We start from the raw sequence: 15,527 nt of genomic DNA on the forward strand, positions 1-15,527 counted from the left end.
AACAAACTATTGACTTTTAGACTTAACACTAAACAATTATATATATAAATATGGATATATTAATATAACTATATAAATCATTTTGAATATATACACAAATTAAATATATAAAATATATAAATTAGGAAATAATGAATAAATTTTGTTCAGTACGATTATATGTTTTAATATATATACAAATGGTATAGGTTCGTGAATCGGAGGCCAACCCTGCATTGTTCAGTGTCGTCATATGTATTTTTACTACAAAATACAGTATAGTGAGTTTCATTACTCCCTTTTTAAATGCTTTTGCAATATATATTTTTGGGACTGAGAATACATGCGCTTTTATAAATGTTTAACGAAATAGACACAAGTAATTAAACTACATTCTATGGTTGAATGATCGAAGTCGAATATGCCCCTTTTTGCTTGGTAGCCTAAGAATTAGTAAACTGATCTACTAATTAACGCGAATCCTAAAGATAGATATATTGGGCCTAACAAACCCCATCCAAAGTACCGGATGATTTAGTACTTCGATGTTGTTTTTATCATGTCTGATGGATGTCCCGAAATGATAGGGGAATTTCTTATATGCATCTTGTTAATGTCGGTTACCAGGTGTTCAATCTATATGAATGATTTTTGTCTCTATGCATGGGACGTATATTTATGAGAAATGGAAATGAAAATCTTGTGGTCTATTAAAATGATAAAAATGAATGATTATGATAAACTAATGAACTCACCAACCTTTTGGTTGACACTTGAAAGCATGTTTATTCTCAGGTATGAAAGAAATCTTCCGCTGTGCATTTGCTCATATTAGAGATATTACTTGGAGTTATTCATGACATATTTCAAAAGACATTGCATTCGAGTCGTCGAGTTCATCAAGATTATTATTAAGTCAATTATAGTTGGATATATTATGAAATGGTATGCAAACCGTCAATTTTCGAAGAAATGAAAGTTTGTCTATTAAAAACGAATGCAATGTTTGTAAAATGCATCATATAGATGTCAAGTACCTCGCGACGTAACCAAATGTAATGTATTCATCAAGATGGATTAGGACGGGTCGTTAAAGTTGGTATCAGAGCGGTGGTTTTAGCGAACCAGGTCTTGCATTAGTGTGTCTAACTGATAGTTGCTTAGATGCATTAGTGAGTCTGGACTTCGACCGTGTCTGCATGTTAAAAGTTTTGCTTATCATTTAGTGTCGAAAAGTACCTGCTTATTATTCTTAGGGAATCACTTGCTTATCATTCTTAATCTAGACATATCTTACTGCCTGGATTGCATGAATAGTGTACAGACAAAAATTCATATCTTAGCGTATCTGTTACTGTAAGTTTTGCCTGACATATTCCGTAAATTCCTCCGTAATTTATGAAATCTTTTGTTCTATATAAATAGATATTCTATGTAATTAGAATACCCTCCGATAGCCGGAAATCATTTCATATCGAAAAATCCTTTATTCAATCGTACAAAATGGAACTCGTCACTAGTTCAAGTCCCTCGGATTCCGATATGGATTTTCACTCGAACTCCGAAGGCAGTGTAACCAGAATGAATCAACCAATCAGCCATCCCCAATTCATCTGATGGGTTCGTAGTCTACTTAATCAATGGAGACAAGAAAAAGGAGATTCCTTCTACCAATCGAATTCACCTCTTGGCAAGGAACCTAAAGCACTTACCGGCGAACCCTTTCGAAACACCATTTTCACACTCATTTCCAAAATATCTCGCCATGATTATATTCTATCTAAAATTCTAAACCTTAGTCACTCACTCGTTCTGACCGACAATCAACCCGAAATAATATAAGAAGTCAACGAACTTCGCGCTCGAATAATCAATTTGGAGAATATGGTGCAAAATTTACCAGCTTCAGCAACATCATCGACACCAACAGTACCATCAATAAACAGCACTAGTACCATCAACAATCCATGCCTCAACATCTCATTCTATAATTCGAGTATAATCATCGTTCTACGTATCGTTCTACATCAATTATCTTCGTTCTTCATGACGATTATGTAATCTCTAATGTTTTAGAGATTATATATTCTTGTTCTAACGGTAAATCAAATGAGTTTAATATCATATTGATTCATTAAATCCATGATTACATCTTAAGAAAATATATATGTATATATATATTTTTTTCATAAAGATTGTAATTAAAAAAAAAAATTCTTTCGTACAAACTGTTAATGGTGAACATATTTTAACGGGTAGGTAATACCCGAGGAAATATTTAGTTTTCATATTAACATGTTATACTGTACATTCTTCCAATCCGATTCAACATTCATTTACTATCCTACTTACATCTACAGAGATACGAATCTGTTCAGCGCAGAATAACCATTTTCATTCAATTTCATATTTGGATTTTGACCTATCAGAATCTAACAAGTGGCATAATGAAGAAAACATTGGACAACTGGATAATTCGATATTAATTGGAATTTGGGCCTAACAAACCCCATCCAAAGTACCGGATGATTTAGTAATTCGATGTTGTTTTTATCATATCCCATAGATGTCCCGGAATGATAGGGGATATTCTTATATGCATCTTGTTAATGTCGGTTACCAGGTGTTCAATCCATATGAATGAGTTTTGTCTCTATGCATGGGACGTATATTTATGATAAATGGAAATGAAAATCTTGTGGTCTATTAAAATGATAAAAATGAATGATTATGATAAACTAATGAACTCACCAACCTTTTGGTTGACACTTAAAAGCATGTTTATTCTCAGGTATGAAAGAAATCTTCCGTTGTGCATTTGCTCATATTAGAGATATTACTTGGAGTCATTCATGACATATTTCAAAATACGTTGCATTCGAGTCGTCGAGTTCATTAAGATTATTATTAAGTCAATTATAGTTGGATATATTATGAAATGGTATGCAAACCGTCAATTTTCGAAGAAATGAAAGTTTGTTTATTAAAAACGAATGCAATGTTTGTAAAATGTATCATATAGAGGTCAAGTACCTCACGACGTAACCAAATGTAATGTATTCGTCCAGATGGATTAGGACGGGTTGTTAAAGTTGGTATCAGAGCGGTGGTCTTAACGAACCAGGTCTTGCATTAGTGTGTCTAACTGATAGTTGCTTAGATGCATTAGTGAGTCTGAACTTCGACCGTGTCTGCATGTCAAAAGTTTTGCTTATCATTTCGAGTCGAAAATTACCTGCTTATCATTCTTAGGGAATCACTTGCTTATCATTCTTAATCTAGACATATCTTACTGCCTGGATTGCATGAATAGTGTACAGATAAAAATTCATATCTTAGCGTATCTGTTACTGTAAGTTTTGCCTGACATATTCCGTAAATTCCTTCGTAATTTACGAAATCTTTTGTTCTATATAAATAGATATTCTATGTAATTAGAATACCCTCCGATAGCCGGAAATCATTTCATATCGAAAAATCCTTTATTCAATCGTACGAAAATGGAACTCGTCACTAGTTCAAGTCCCTCGGATTCCGATATGGATTTTCACTCGAACTCCGAAGGCAGTGTAACCAGAATGAATCAACCAATCAGCCATCCCCAATTTATCTGATGGGTTCGTAGTCTACTTAATCAATAGAGACAAGAAAAAGGAGATTCCTTCTACCAATTGAATTCACCTATTGGCAAGGAACCTAAAGCACTTACCGGCGAACCCATTCGAAACACCATTTTCACACTCATTTCCAAAATATCTCGCCATGATTATATTCTATCTAAAATTCTAAACCTTATTCACTCACTCGTTCCGACCGACAATCATCCCGGAATAATATAAGAAGTCAACGAACTTCGCGCTCGAATAATCAATTTGGAGAATATGGTGCAAAATTTACCCGCTTCAGCAACATCATCGACACCAACAATACCATCAATAAACAGCACTAGTACCATCAACAATCCATGCCTCAACATCTCATTCTGTACTTCGAGTATAATCATCGTTCTACATATCGTTCTACATCAATTATCTTCGTTCTTCATGGCGATTATGTAATCTCTAATGTTTTAAATATCATATATTCTTGTTCTAATGGTAAATCAAATGAGTTTAATATCATATTGACTCATTAAATCCATGATTACATCTTAAGAAAATATATATGTATATATATATTTTTTTCATAAAGATTGTAATTAAAAAAAAATCTTTCGTACAAACTGTTAATGGTGAAAATATTTTAACGGGTAGGTAATACCCGAGGAAATATTTAGTTTTCATATTAACATATTATACTGTACATTCTTCCAATCTGATTCAATATTCATTTACTATCCTACTTACATCTACAGAGATACGAATCTGTTCACCGCAGAATAACCATTTTCATTCAATTTCATATTTGGATTTTGACCTATCAGAATCCAACAAGTGGCATAATGAAGAAAACATTGGACAACTGGATAATTCGATGTTAATTGGAATTTGGGCCTAACAAACCCCATCCAAAGTACCGGATAATTTAGTACTTCGATGTTGTTTTTATCATGTCCGATGGATGTCCTGGAATGATAGGGGATATTCTTATATGCATCTTGTTAATGTCGGTTACCAGGTGTTCAATCCATATGAATGATTTTTGTCTCTATGCATGGGACGTATTATGAGAAATGGAAATGAAAATCTTGTGGTCTATTAAAATGATAAAAATGAATGATTATGATAAACTAATGAACTCACCAACCTTTTGGTTGACACTTGAAAGCATGTTTATTCTCAGGTATGAAAGAAATCTTTCGCTGTGCATTTGCTCATATTAGAGATATTACTTGGAGTCATTCATGACATATTTCAAAAGACGTTGCATTCGAGTCGTCGAGTTCATCAAGATTATTATTAAGTCAATTATAGTTGGATATATTATGAAATGGTATGCAAACCGTCAATTTTCAAAGAAATGAAATTTTGTCTATTAAAAACGAATGCAATGTTTATAAAATGTATCATATAGAGGTCAAGTACCTCACGATATAACCAAATGTAATGTATTCGTCCAGATGGATGCAACAGCTAAGAACAGAGAAGACGTGGTTCACCATGATTTAAGATAACGTAGTGTCGGGATGATTATGAGACACTCCTTTGATAGATATACCTTGGTGTGAACACTAGATTCCCTACTAAGCGGTTTCCCGATTAGCATGTCACGAGGAACTAGGCTTTGAAGATTCTGATCGGATGGACTATGCTCAACTCCCGACGCTTTATCTGGTTTAAGGATATAAGCGGCCCATCTTGGATGCAGTGCATACCTTGAGCGTACGAATGAAGTAGCATAGCCTTATGTAGATGATATCCAACCTTTCTTAACACCTTAGTGTATCACCCAAGTGAGTGGTTATGATTGTGTTTCAAATCCCTTTCTGTCAATGGTTTGGTAAAATCTAAGGGTTTGTAGACAAATTGGAACATCTGATAGTTCTCAGTCATCCTTGAAGATTCATAAGCTTAGTTTGTATTGTAGTGCGTTAAACTCCCATTTATGACTTAAACCAGCCCTTACTTAAATCAACCCAATAAATCCCTTAGTTATCCACCATGTACTAGACTTATAGTGGTTCCATAGCTTCTAACCTTGACCATGCCCAAGTGGTCCTATAGTACATCGACATGAGTCTTATACTCTTGACCAACGTCTTGATCTGGTCCTATGGTAATTCTCCATGTACTTTATAGTATTTCCGTTGGGTTCATACCTTGACCAATGTATAAACACAGATAATTAATTACCTTTATAATGTCCACTTTATAACAGGTTTTAATCACGTTTATTGGTGGAAGGACGATAATAACGAGGTTTAATATCATAGACAGAAAGCGAGTATGAAACGATAATCATCCCTAACTAACATTATTAAATCATGGAAAACAATCAAACAATTACTCACACATTATGGCAACAAGCATTTCAATCATTAATAAATCACAAACATCAGACAAGAACATTATGATGGATTAATAAAAGAAAAGGATAGATAGTACCGGATAATGTCGGCAGAATAAAACTTGTATTTCTTCATAATATCCATAGCGTTACAATGCTCGATAGCTTCTACTACTAACTACATACTAATCTCCTATTGATCACTAGAGAGCGACAATAGAGAGATGATTACATTTCCTAATCTCTGTACTTTTCTCTCTCTAGAATCTAGAGAGAGAAAGTAGAGAGAGAACTAATCTCTTATAGATCACTAGAGAGCGACTATAGAGAGATATTTGAGAGAGAAGTGAAGAATTGGTGTGTTTTTGGTGTGTTGAAATGAGAAATGAATCCCTCCTTTTATAAGCAAAGCTTGAGGGCAAAATTGTAATTTTTGGCCAAAAATAGGCCTGGCAGGCCGTATGGCAAGGGGCACTAACAGGCCGTTTTTTCTGAAAAATGCCTGGCAGGCCGTTTGGCAAGGTGCACTGGCAGGCCGTATTTGGTGCTGGTCAGCCTTGATTCACTAGATAGTAACTTGATTTCTTGTCTTTCACCGTTTTCGCTCTAGAATCTTCATTTTAGCTCCGTTTTTGACGATTCTTGCGCCCACGCGTTCGTAATTGAATATCCTACAACATGAGGTTAAGTAATTAAACTTTTCCAAAAATTATAAAATAAGTTATTTTAAACGCGAGTTAATCGTCTTAGCCGGTTTTGCTCGTTTTTCCTCGTTTTTCATCCGTTTTTAGTGATTCTTGAAACATAGCCTTTGTAATGACTAAATCTAACAAATTAACCAATAAAGTAATTATTTTGGCTATAAAGTTTGGAACTTTATGATTTTAGGGCTCAATATCGGGGGTAACAATGTGACTTTTTGGCCGATATCAGTAACCTACAACTAGTTGTCCATAGTTAGATGTACAGATATAAATCGATATATATTATCTTGAATCAATCCACGACCCAGTGTATACACGTCTCAGGCTAGATCACAACTCAAAGTATATATATTTTTGGAATCAACCTCAACCCTGTATAGCTAACTCCAACATTACTGCATATAGAGTGTCTATGGTTGTTCCAAATAATATATATAGATGGGTCGATATGATATGTCAAAACATTTGCATACGTGTTTATGGTATCCCAAGATTACATAATATATTAGAATACATGTATAATACAATATAAGTTAGCTAGGATATGATTTGTATAGAATTGTTACAATATTTCCCGTAGCTACAACAATCAAAAAAATATATCCAATCTTGTTTTACCCATAACTTCTTCGTTTTAAATTCATTTTGAGTGAATAAAATTTCTATGGTTTCATATTGAACTTTATTTTATGAATCTAAACAGAAAAAGTATAGGTTTATAGTCAGAAATATAAGTTACAAGTCATTTTTATAAGAGGTAGTCATTTCAGTAGAAAGAACGACGTCTTGATGACCATTTTGAAAAACATACTTCCACTTTGAGTTTAACCATGATTTTTGGATATAGTTTCATGTTCATAATAAAAATCATTTTCCCAGAAGAACAAATTTTAAATCAAAGTTTATCGTAGTTTTTAATTATCAAACCCAAAAAAGCCCGCGGTGTTACTACGACGGCGTATGTCCGGTTTTACGGTGTTTTTCGTGTTTTCAAGTTTTAAATCATTAAGTTAGCATATCATATAGATATAGAACATGTTTTTAGTTGATTTTAAAAGTCAAGTTAGAAGGATTAACTTTATTTGCGAACAAGTTTAGAATTAACTAAACTATGTTCTAGTGATTACAAGTTTAAATCTTCGAATAAGATAGTTTTATATGTATGAATTGAATGATGTTATGAACATCATTACTACCTTAATTTTAGTAGATAAACCTACTGTAAATGAGAAAAATAGATCTAGCTTCAAAGGATCCTTGGATGGCTTGAAAGTTCTTGAAGCAGAATCATGACACGAAAACAAGTTCAAGTAAGATTTCCACTCGAAATAAGATTGTTATAGTTATAGAAATTGAATCAAAGTTTGAATATGAGTATTACCTTGTATTAGAAAGATATATTAATGTAAATAAGAAAGATTTCTTGAGGTTGGATGATCACTTTACAAGATTGGAAGTAAGCTAGCAAACTTGGAAGTATTCTTGATTTTATGAAACTAGAACTTAGAGAATTTATGAATAACACTTAGAACTTGAAGATAGAAATTGAGAGAGATCAATTAGATGAATAAAATTGAAGAATTAAAGTGTTTGTAGGTGTTTTTGATCGTTGGTATATGGATTGGATATAAAGGATGTGTAATTTTGTATACTTGTAAATAAGTCATGAATGATTACTAATATTTTTATAATTTTATGAGATATTTCATGCTAGTTGCCAAATGATGGTTCCCACATGTGTTAGGTGACTCACATGAGCTAATCATTGAAGTGTATATACCAATAGTACATACATCTAAAAGCTATGTATTGTACGAGTACGAATACGGGTGCATACGAGTATAATTGTTGATGAAACTGAACGAGGATGTAATTGTAAGCATTTTTGTTAAGTAGAAGTATTTTGATAAGTGTCTTGAAGTCTTTCAAAAGTGTATGAATACATATTAAAACACTACATGTATATACATTTTAACTGAGTCGTTAAATCATCGTTAGTCGTTACATGTAAATGTTGTTTTGAAGCCTTTAGGTTAACGATCCTGTTAAGTGTTGTTAACCCATTGTTGATTATATCAAATGAGATGTTAAATTATTACATTATCATGATATTATGATGTATTAATATATCTTAATATGATATATATACAATTAAATGTAGTTACAACGATAATCGTTACATATATGCCTCGTTTCGAAATCCTTAAGTTAGTAGTCTTGATTTTACATATGTAGTTCATTGTTAATATACTTAATGATATGTTTACTTATCATAAAACCATGTTAACTATATATATATATATATATATATATATATATATATATATATATATATATATATATATATATATATATCCATATATATAATATCATATAGTTTTTACAAGTTTTAACGTTCGTGAATCACCGGTCAACTTGGGTGGTCAATTGTCTATATGAAATCTATTTCACTTAATCAAGTCTTAACAAGTTTGATTGCTTAACATGTTGGAAACACTTAATCATGTAAAAAAATAATTTCATTTAATATACATAAACATGGAAAAGTTCGGGTCACTACAGTAACTACCCGTTAAATAAATTTCGTCCCGAAATTTTAAGAAGTTGGAGGTGTTGACATATCTTCTGGAAATAAGTGCGGGTACTTCTTCTTCATCTGATCTTCTCATTACCAGGTGAACTCGGGTCCTCTACGAGCATTCCAACGAACCTTAACAATTGGTATCTTGTTTTGCTTAAGTCTTTTAACCTCACGATCCATTATTTCAACGGGTTCTTCGACGAATTGAAGTTTTTCGTTGATTTGGATTTCGTCTAACGGAATAGTGAGATCTTCTTTAGCAAAACATTTCTTCAAATTTGAGACGTGGAAAGTGTTATGTACAGCCGTGAGTTGTTGTGGTAATTCAAGTCGGTAAGCAACTGGTCCGACACGATCAATAATCTTGAATGGTCCAATATACCTTGGATTTAATTTCCCCCGTTTACCAAATCGAACAACACCTTTCCAAGGTGCAACTTTAAGCATGACCATCTCTCCAATTTCAAATTCTATATCTTTTCTTTTAATGTCGGCGTAGCTCTTTTGTCGACTTTGGGCGGTTTTCAACCGTTGTTGAATTTGGATGATCTTCTCGGTAGTTTCTTGTATTATCTCTGGATCCGTAATCTGTCTATCCCCCACTTCACTCTGACAAATCGGAGACCTGCACTTTCTACCATAAAGTGCTTCAAACGGCGCCATCTCAATGCTTGAATGGTAGCTGTTGTTGTAAGAAAATTCTACTAACGGAAGGTGTCGATCCCAACTATTTCCGAAATCAATAACACATGATCGTAGCATGTCTTCAAGCATTTGTATCATCCTTTCACTCTGCCCATCAGTTTGTGGATGATAGGCAGTACTCATGTCTAGACGAGTTCCTAATGCTTGCTGTAATGTCTGCCAGAATCTTAAAATAAATCTGCCATCCCTATCAGAGATAATAGAGATTGGTATTCCATGTCTGGAGATGACTTCCTTCAAATACAGTCGTGCTAACTTCTCCATCTTTTCATCTTTTCTTATTGGCAGGAAGTGTGCTGATTTGGTGAGACGATCAACTATTACTCAAATAGTATCAAAACCACTTGCAGTCCTTGGCAATTTAGTAATGAAATCCATGGTAATGTTTTCCCATTTCCATTCCGGGATTTCAGGTTGTTGAAGTAGACCTGATGGTTTCTGATGCTCAGCTTTGACCTTAGAACACGTCAAACATTCTCCTACATATTTAGCAACATCGGCTTTCATACCTGGCCAACAAAAATGTTTCTTAAGATCCTTGTACATCTTTCCCGTTCCAGGATGTATTGAGTATCTAGTTTTATAAGCTTCTCTAAGTACCATTTCTCTCATATCTCCAAATTTTGGTACCCAAATTCTTTCAGCCCTATACCGGATTCCGTCTTCCCGAATATTAAGATGCTTCTCCTATCCTTTGGCTATTGCATCCCTTAAGTTTCCCTCTTTTAAAACTCCTTGTTGCGCCTCCTTTATTTGAGTAGTAAGGTTAGTGTGAATCATTATATTCATAGCTTTTACTCGAATAGGTTCTCTGTCCTTTCTGCTCAAGGCGTCGGCTACCACATTTGCCTTCTTCGGGTGGTAACAAATCTCAAAGTCGTAATCATTCAACAATTCAATCCATCTGCGCTGCCTTATGTTCAGTTGTTTCTGATTAAATATGTGTTGAATACTTTTGTGGTCGGTATATATAATACTTTTGACCTCATATAAGTAGTGCCTCCAAGTCTTTAATACAAAAACAACCGCGCCTAATTCCAAATCATGCGTCGTATAATTCTGCTCGTGGATCTTCAATTGTCTAGACGCATAAGCAATTACTTTCGTTCATTGCATTAATACACAACCGAGACCTTGCTTTGAGGTGTCACAATATATCACAAAATCATCATTCCCTTCAGGTAATGACAATATAGGTGCCGTAGTTAACTTTTTCTTCAACAATTGAAACGCTTTTTCTTGTTCATCCTTCCATTCAAATTTCCTCCCTTTATGCGTTAATGCAGTCAAGAGTTTTGCTATTTTGGAAAAATCTTGGATGAATCTCCTGTAATAACCAGCTAGTCCTAAAAATTGGCGTATGTGTTTCAGAGTTTTCGGGGTTTCCCACTTTTCAACGGTTTCAATCTTTGCTGGAGCCACTTGAATACCTTCTTTGTTCACTATATGACCGAGGAATTAAACTTCTTCCAACCAAAATGCACACTTTGAAAACTTAGCGTACAGTTTTTCTTTTCTTAACAACTCTAGCACTTTTCTCAAATGTTCTTCATGCTCATGGTCATTCTTTGAGTAAATAAGTAAATAAGTATGTCATCGATGAAAACAATGACAAACTTGTCAAGGTATGGTCCACACACTCGGTTCATGAGGTCCATAAATACAGCTGGTGCGTTAGTCAACCCAAACGGCATAACCATAAACTCGTAATGACCGTAACGTGTCCTAAAAGTAGTCTTTGGAATATCATCCTCCTTCACCCGCATTTGATGATACCCAGAACGTAAATCAATCTTCGAATAAACCGACGAGCCTCGTAGTTGATCAAATAAGTCGTCAATTCTCGATAGTGGGTAACGGTTCTTGATGGTAAGTTTGTTCAACTCTCGGTAGTCGATACACAACCTAAATGTACCATCTTTCTTCTTGATAAACAAAACAGGAGCTCCCCATGGTGATGTGTTTGGTCGAATAAAACCACGCTCTAAAAGTTCCTGTAACTGACTTTGTAATTCTTTCATTTCGCTGGGTGCGAGTCTGTATGGAGTACGAGCTATTGGTGCAGGTCCTGGTATAAGGTCTATTTGAAATTCAACGGATCGATGTGGGGGTAATCCCGGTAATTCTTTCGGAAATACATCGGGAAATTCTTTTGCGACAGGAACATCATTGATGTTCTTTTCTTCGGGTTTAACTTCCTTGATGTGTGCTAGAATGACGTAACAACCTTTTCTTATTAGTTTATGCGCCTTCAAACTACTAATAAGATTTAATTTCGCATTGTTCTTCTCTCCGTACACCATTAAAGGTTTTCCCTTTTCACGCATAATGCGAATCGCATTTTTGTAACAAACGACCTCTGCTCTTACCTTTTTCAACCAGTCCATACCAATTATTACATCAAAACTCCCTAAATCGACTGGTATTAAATCAATTTTAAACGTTTCATCCCCCAGTTTAATCTCTCTATCCCGACATATATTATCTGCTGAAATTAATTTACCGTTTGCTAATTCGAGTAAAAATTTACTATCCAAAGGCGTCAATGGCCAACTTAACTTAGCACAAAAATCTCTACTCATATAGCTTCTATCCGCACCCGAATCAAATAAAACATAAGCAGATTTATTATCAAGAAGAAACGTACCCGTAACAAGCTCCGGGTCTTCCTGCGCTTCTGCCGTATTAATATTGAAAACTCTTCCGCGGTCCTGCCCATTACTATTCCCCTTATTCGGGCAATTACTTCTAATGTGGCCCAGTTTTCCACATCCATAACAAACAAAGGTGGCATTCCTTGTTTCGCCCCTATTTGTTCCTTTAGTTCTGTTCAACTTTGGTCCGTAGACCTCACACTTTTTCGCACCATGGCCAGTTATTTTACACTTGGTACAAAATGTCGTGCAGAACCCATTCTGGAGGTACTCTTCATACCTTTAGCATTTTTGGTTTTTGTTGCCGTTGTTGTCATTGAGGTTGTTGTTGGGATTGTTATTGTTGTTGGAATGGTTGTTGTAGTTGTTGTTGTTGTTGTTGGGACATTTTTTGTAGTTATTGTTAGGATTGCGGTTATTGTTGCGATTGTTGTTGCGGTTGTTGGGATAGTTGTTGCCATTGTGGTTGTAATTGTTGTTGTTGTTGTTGTTGTATTGGTGACCCTTGTCACTGGTTTATTCTCACTTTCTCTTGAGTTGTTTCGTGTTGGCTTCTTCGGCCGCCTGCTCTTTAATTCTTCCCTCAATCTAATTTATGAGTTTATGAGCCATTCGACTTGTCTTTTGTATGGAAACGGGCTCGTGTGAACTCACATCTTCTTGAATCCTTACTGGTAACCCTTATATAAAGGCATCGATCTTCTCTTTTTCATCTTCGAACGTTCCTGGAAATAATAGGCACAACTCTGTGAATCGTCGTTCATATGTGGTAATGTCGAACCCTTGTGTTCGTAACTCTCTAAGCTCTACCTTGAGCTTATTGACTTCGTTTCTAGGACGGTACTGCTTGTTCATCAATTGCTTGAATGCCGACCACGGTAGTGCGTAAGCACCATTTTGTCCTACCTGTTCAAGATAGGTGTTCCACCACGTTAACGCAATGCGTAGCGTACTTAACTTTATCCTCTTCAGTACACTTACTTATGGCAAACACCGATTAAACTTTCTCGGTCCACCGTTTCAATCCAATTGGTCCTTCAGTTTCATCAATTTCCAAAGGTTTGCAGGTAGTGAATTCTTTGTAGGAGCATCCTACACGATTTCTTGTGGAATTAGTTCCACTGCTTGATCCAGAGTTATTGTTATTTTGCATCGCAGCCTGTACTGCGGCTATGTTTGCTGCAAGGAAAACACGGAAGTCTTCCTCGCTCATGTTCAAATTCTGACGAGTCGCCGGTGCCATTTCCTTCAAAAATAGCCAAAAGAATTGAGTTAATCATATAGAATTTAAGAGTAGTCAATAGTATCTCGTAGCATTATATGAACTTAATTATAAAAATTTTTTCTTCATATTAGCATTTTATAGTTTTAATACGGGTAGTACCTACCCGTTAAGTTCATACTTACTAGCTACTATACAACTCAACTACTACGCTTCTATATGAAAAACTTATTACAATAATATTTCGCGTTCAAACCTTTATACAATATTTTACAAACTTACAATACCACTATTATACATATAGGATGAAATATAGCACATAATATCTTTGCTACTCAGCAGCTATAAAGGCAATTCTAGTTAATACGCAAGTTGTTCAGCAAAAGAAATAAGGACACGTAATTCATAAGTCCAGAAACAAGTCATTCACTCATGTTTTACTAAGACGACTTCCCATCCTTGGTCTTGTGGAAAGTAACCGTTATGACCATTGGCTAGGCAGCATGTTGTAATGTCGTCAAAAGGACGAGGGTTTCGTAATGTACAACAGCCTCACAATAATCTAAAAACCTTGTTTCTCACCCCAACTACTGAATCCGTCAGTTGTGGGAAGGTTTTATTTAAAAGTTGTAACCCGATATTCTTTTTCTCACTTTGGTAAGAAGCGAACATCACTAACCCGTAAGTATAACATGCTTCTTTATGTTGCATGTTAGAAGATCTTTCTAACTCACGAAATCCTATGTCGGGATATGTTGAGTCAAAATAGGTTCTTAACCCGTAGTGTAAAATTGCATTTGGGTTTCCCGTATTTAACGCTTTAAAGAAAACACGGCGTAACTTACAGTCTCCCCAATGTGATATACCCCACCTATCAAAGGAAAGCCTTTTATAAACTAAGGCATTTCTGGAAAGTCTTTCAAATGTTTGACAAGTTAATTTCGCCATAACTAAATGTGCTGATGAATTCCGACCGACTCTAGACAAGATTTCCTCAATCATATCCTCTGGTAGGTCTTCTAAAATATTCGACTGTCTACCCTTAACGTCCATTTTGTTTTTATACTGTAAAATAGACAAGGATTAGATTCGTAAAAGATAATTAACAAACAATACAAGCAATTTTTACATAGAACATAAAAGTACAAGCACACTACAATACATATAATACACAACATGATTACAACCCTCTAATCTGAATCACTGGTTTCTTCTTCTTCGGACTTGGTTCGTTTTCCTAATTTTCTAGGGATATATGGTGCTCCTCTAATACGAGCCGTCGTTTTCCACAATGGTTTAGAAAAACCTGGTGGTTTAGAGGTTCCCGGGTTATTGTTACAATTTAGGAAATACGGACGTTGCCGATACATATAAAGTTCATCGGGGTTGGAATCAGGTTTCTCTATTTTTATACCTTTTCCCTTATTATTTTCTGTTGCCATATTAAATTGGGTCGAGGTAATCTCTATAACATCATCGGAATCCTCATCGGGATCCGATTCATCGGAAAATTGGTAATCTTCCCAATATTTTGCTTCCTCGGCGGAAACACCATTGACCTTTTTTAACTTTGGTCCGTTGGTTGATGATTTTCTTTTAGTTAATCGATTTACTGTAGGTATCAATATTTCTTCCTCCGGAACCTCTTCTTCTTCCGGTTCCTCCTCTTCCGGTTCCTCCTCTTCTGATTCCTCTTCTTCCAGTTCCTCTTCTTCCGGTTCCTCTTCTGGAATTTG

This window comes from Rutidosis leptorrhynchoides, chromosome 2, assembly GCF_046630445.1.
Source record: "Rutidosis leptorrhynchoides isolate AG116_Rl617_1_P2 chromosome 2, CSIRO_AGI_Rlap_v1, whole genome shotgun sequence".
Taxonomy (NCBI): Eukaryota; Viridiplantae; Streptophyta; class Magnoliopsida; order Asterales; family Asteraceae; genus Rutidosis; species Rutidosis leptorrhynchoides.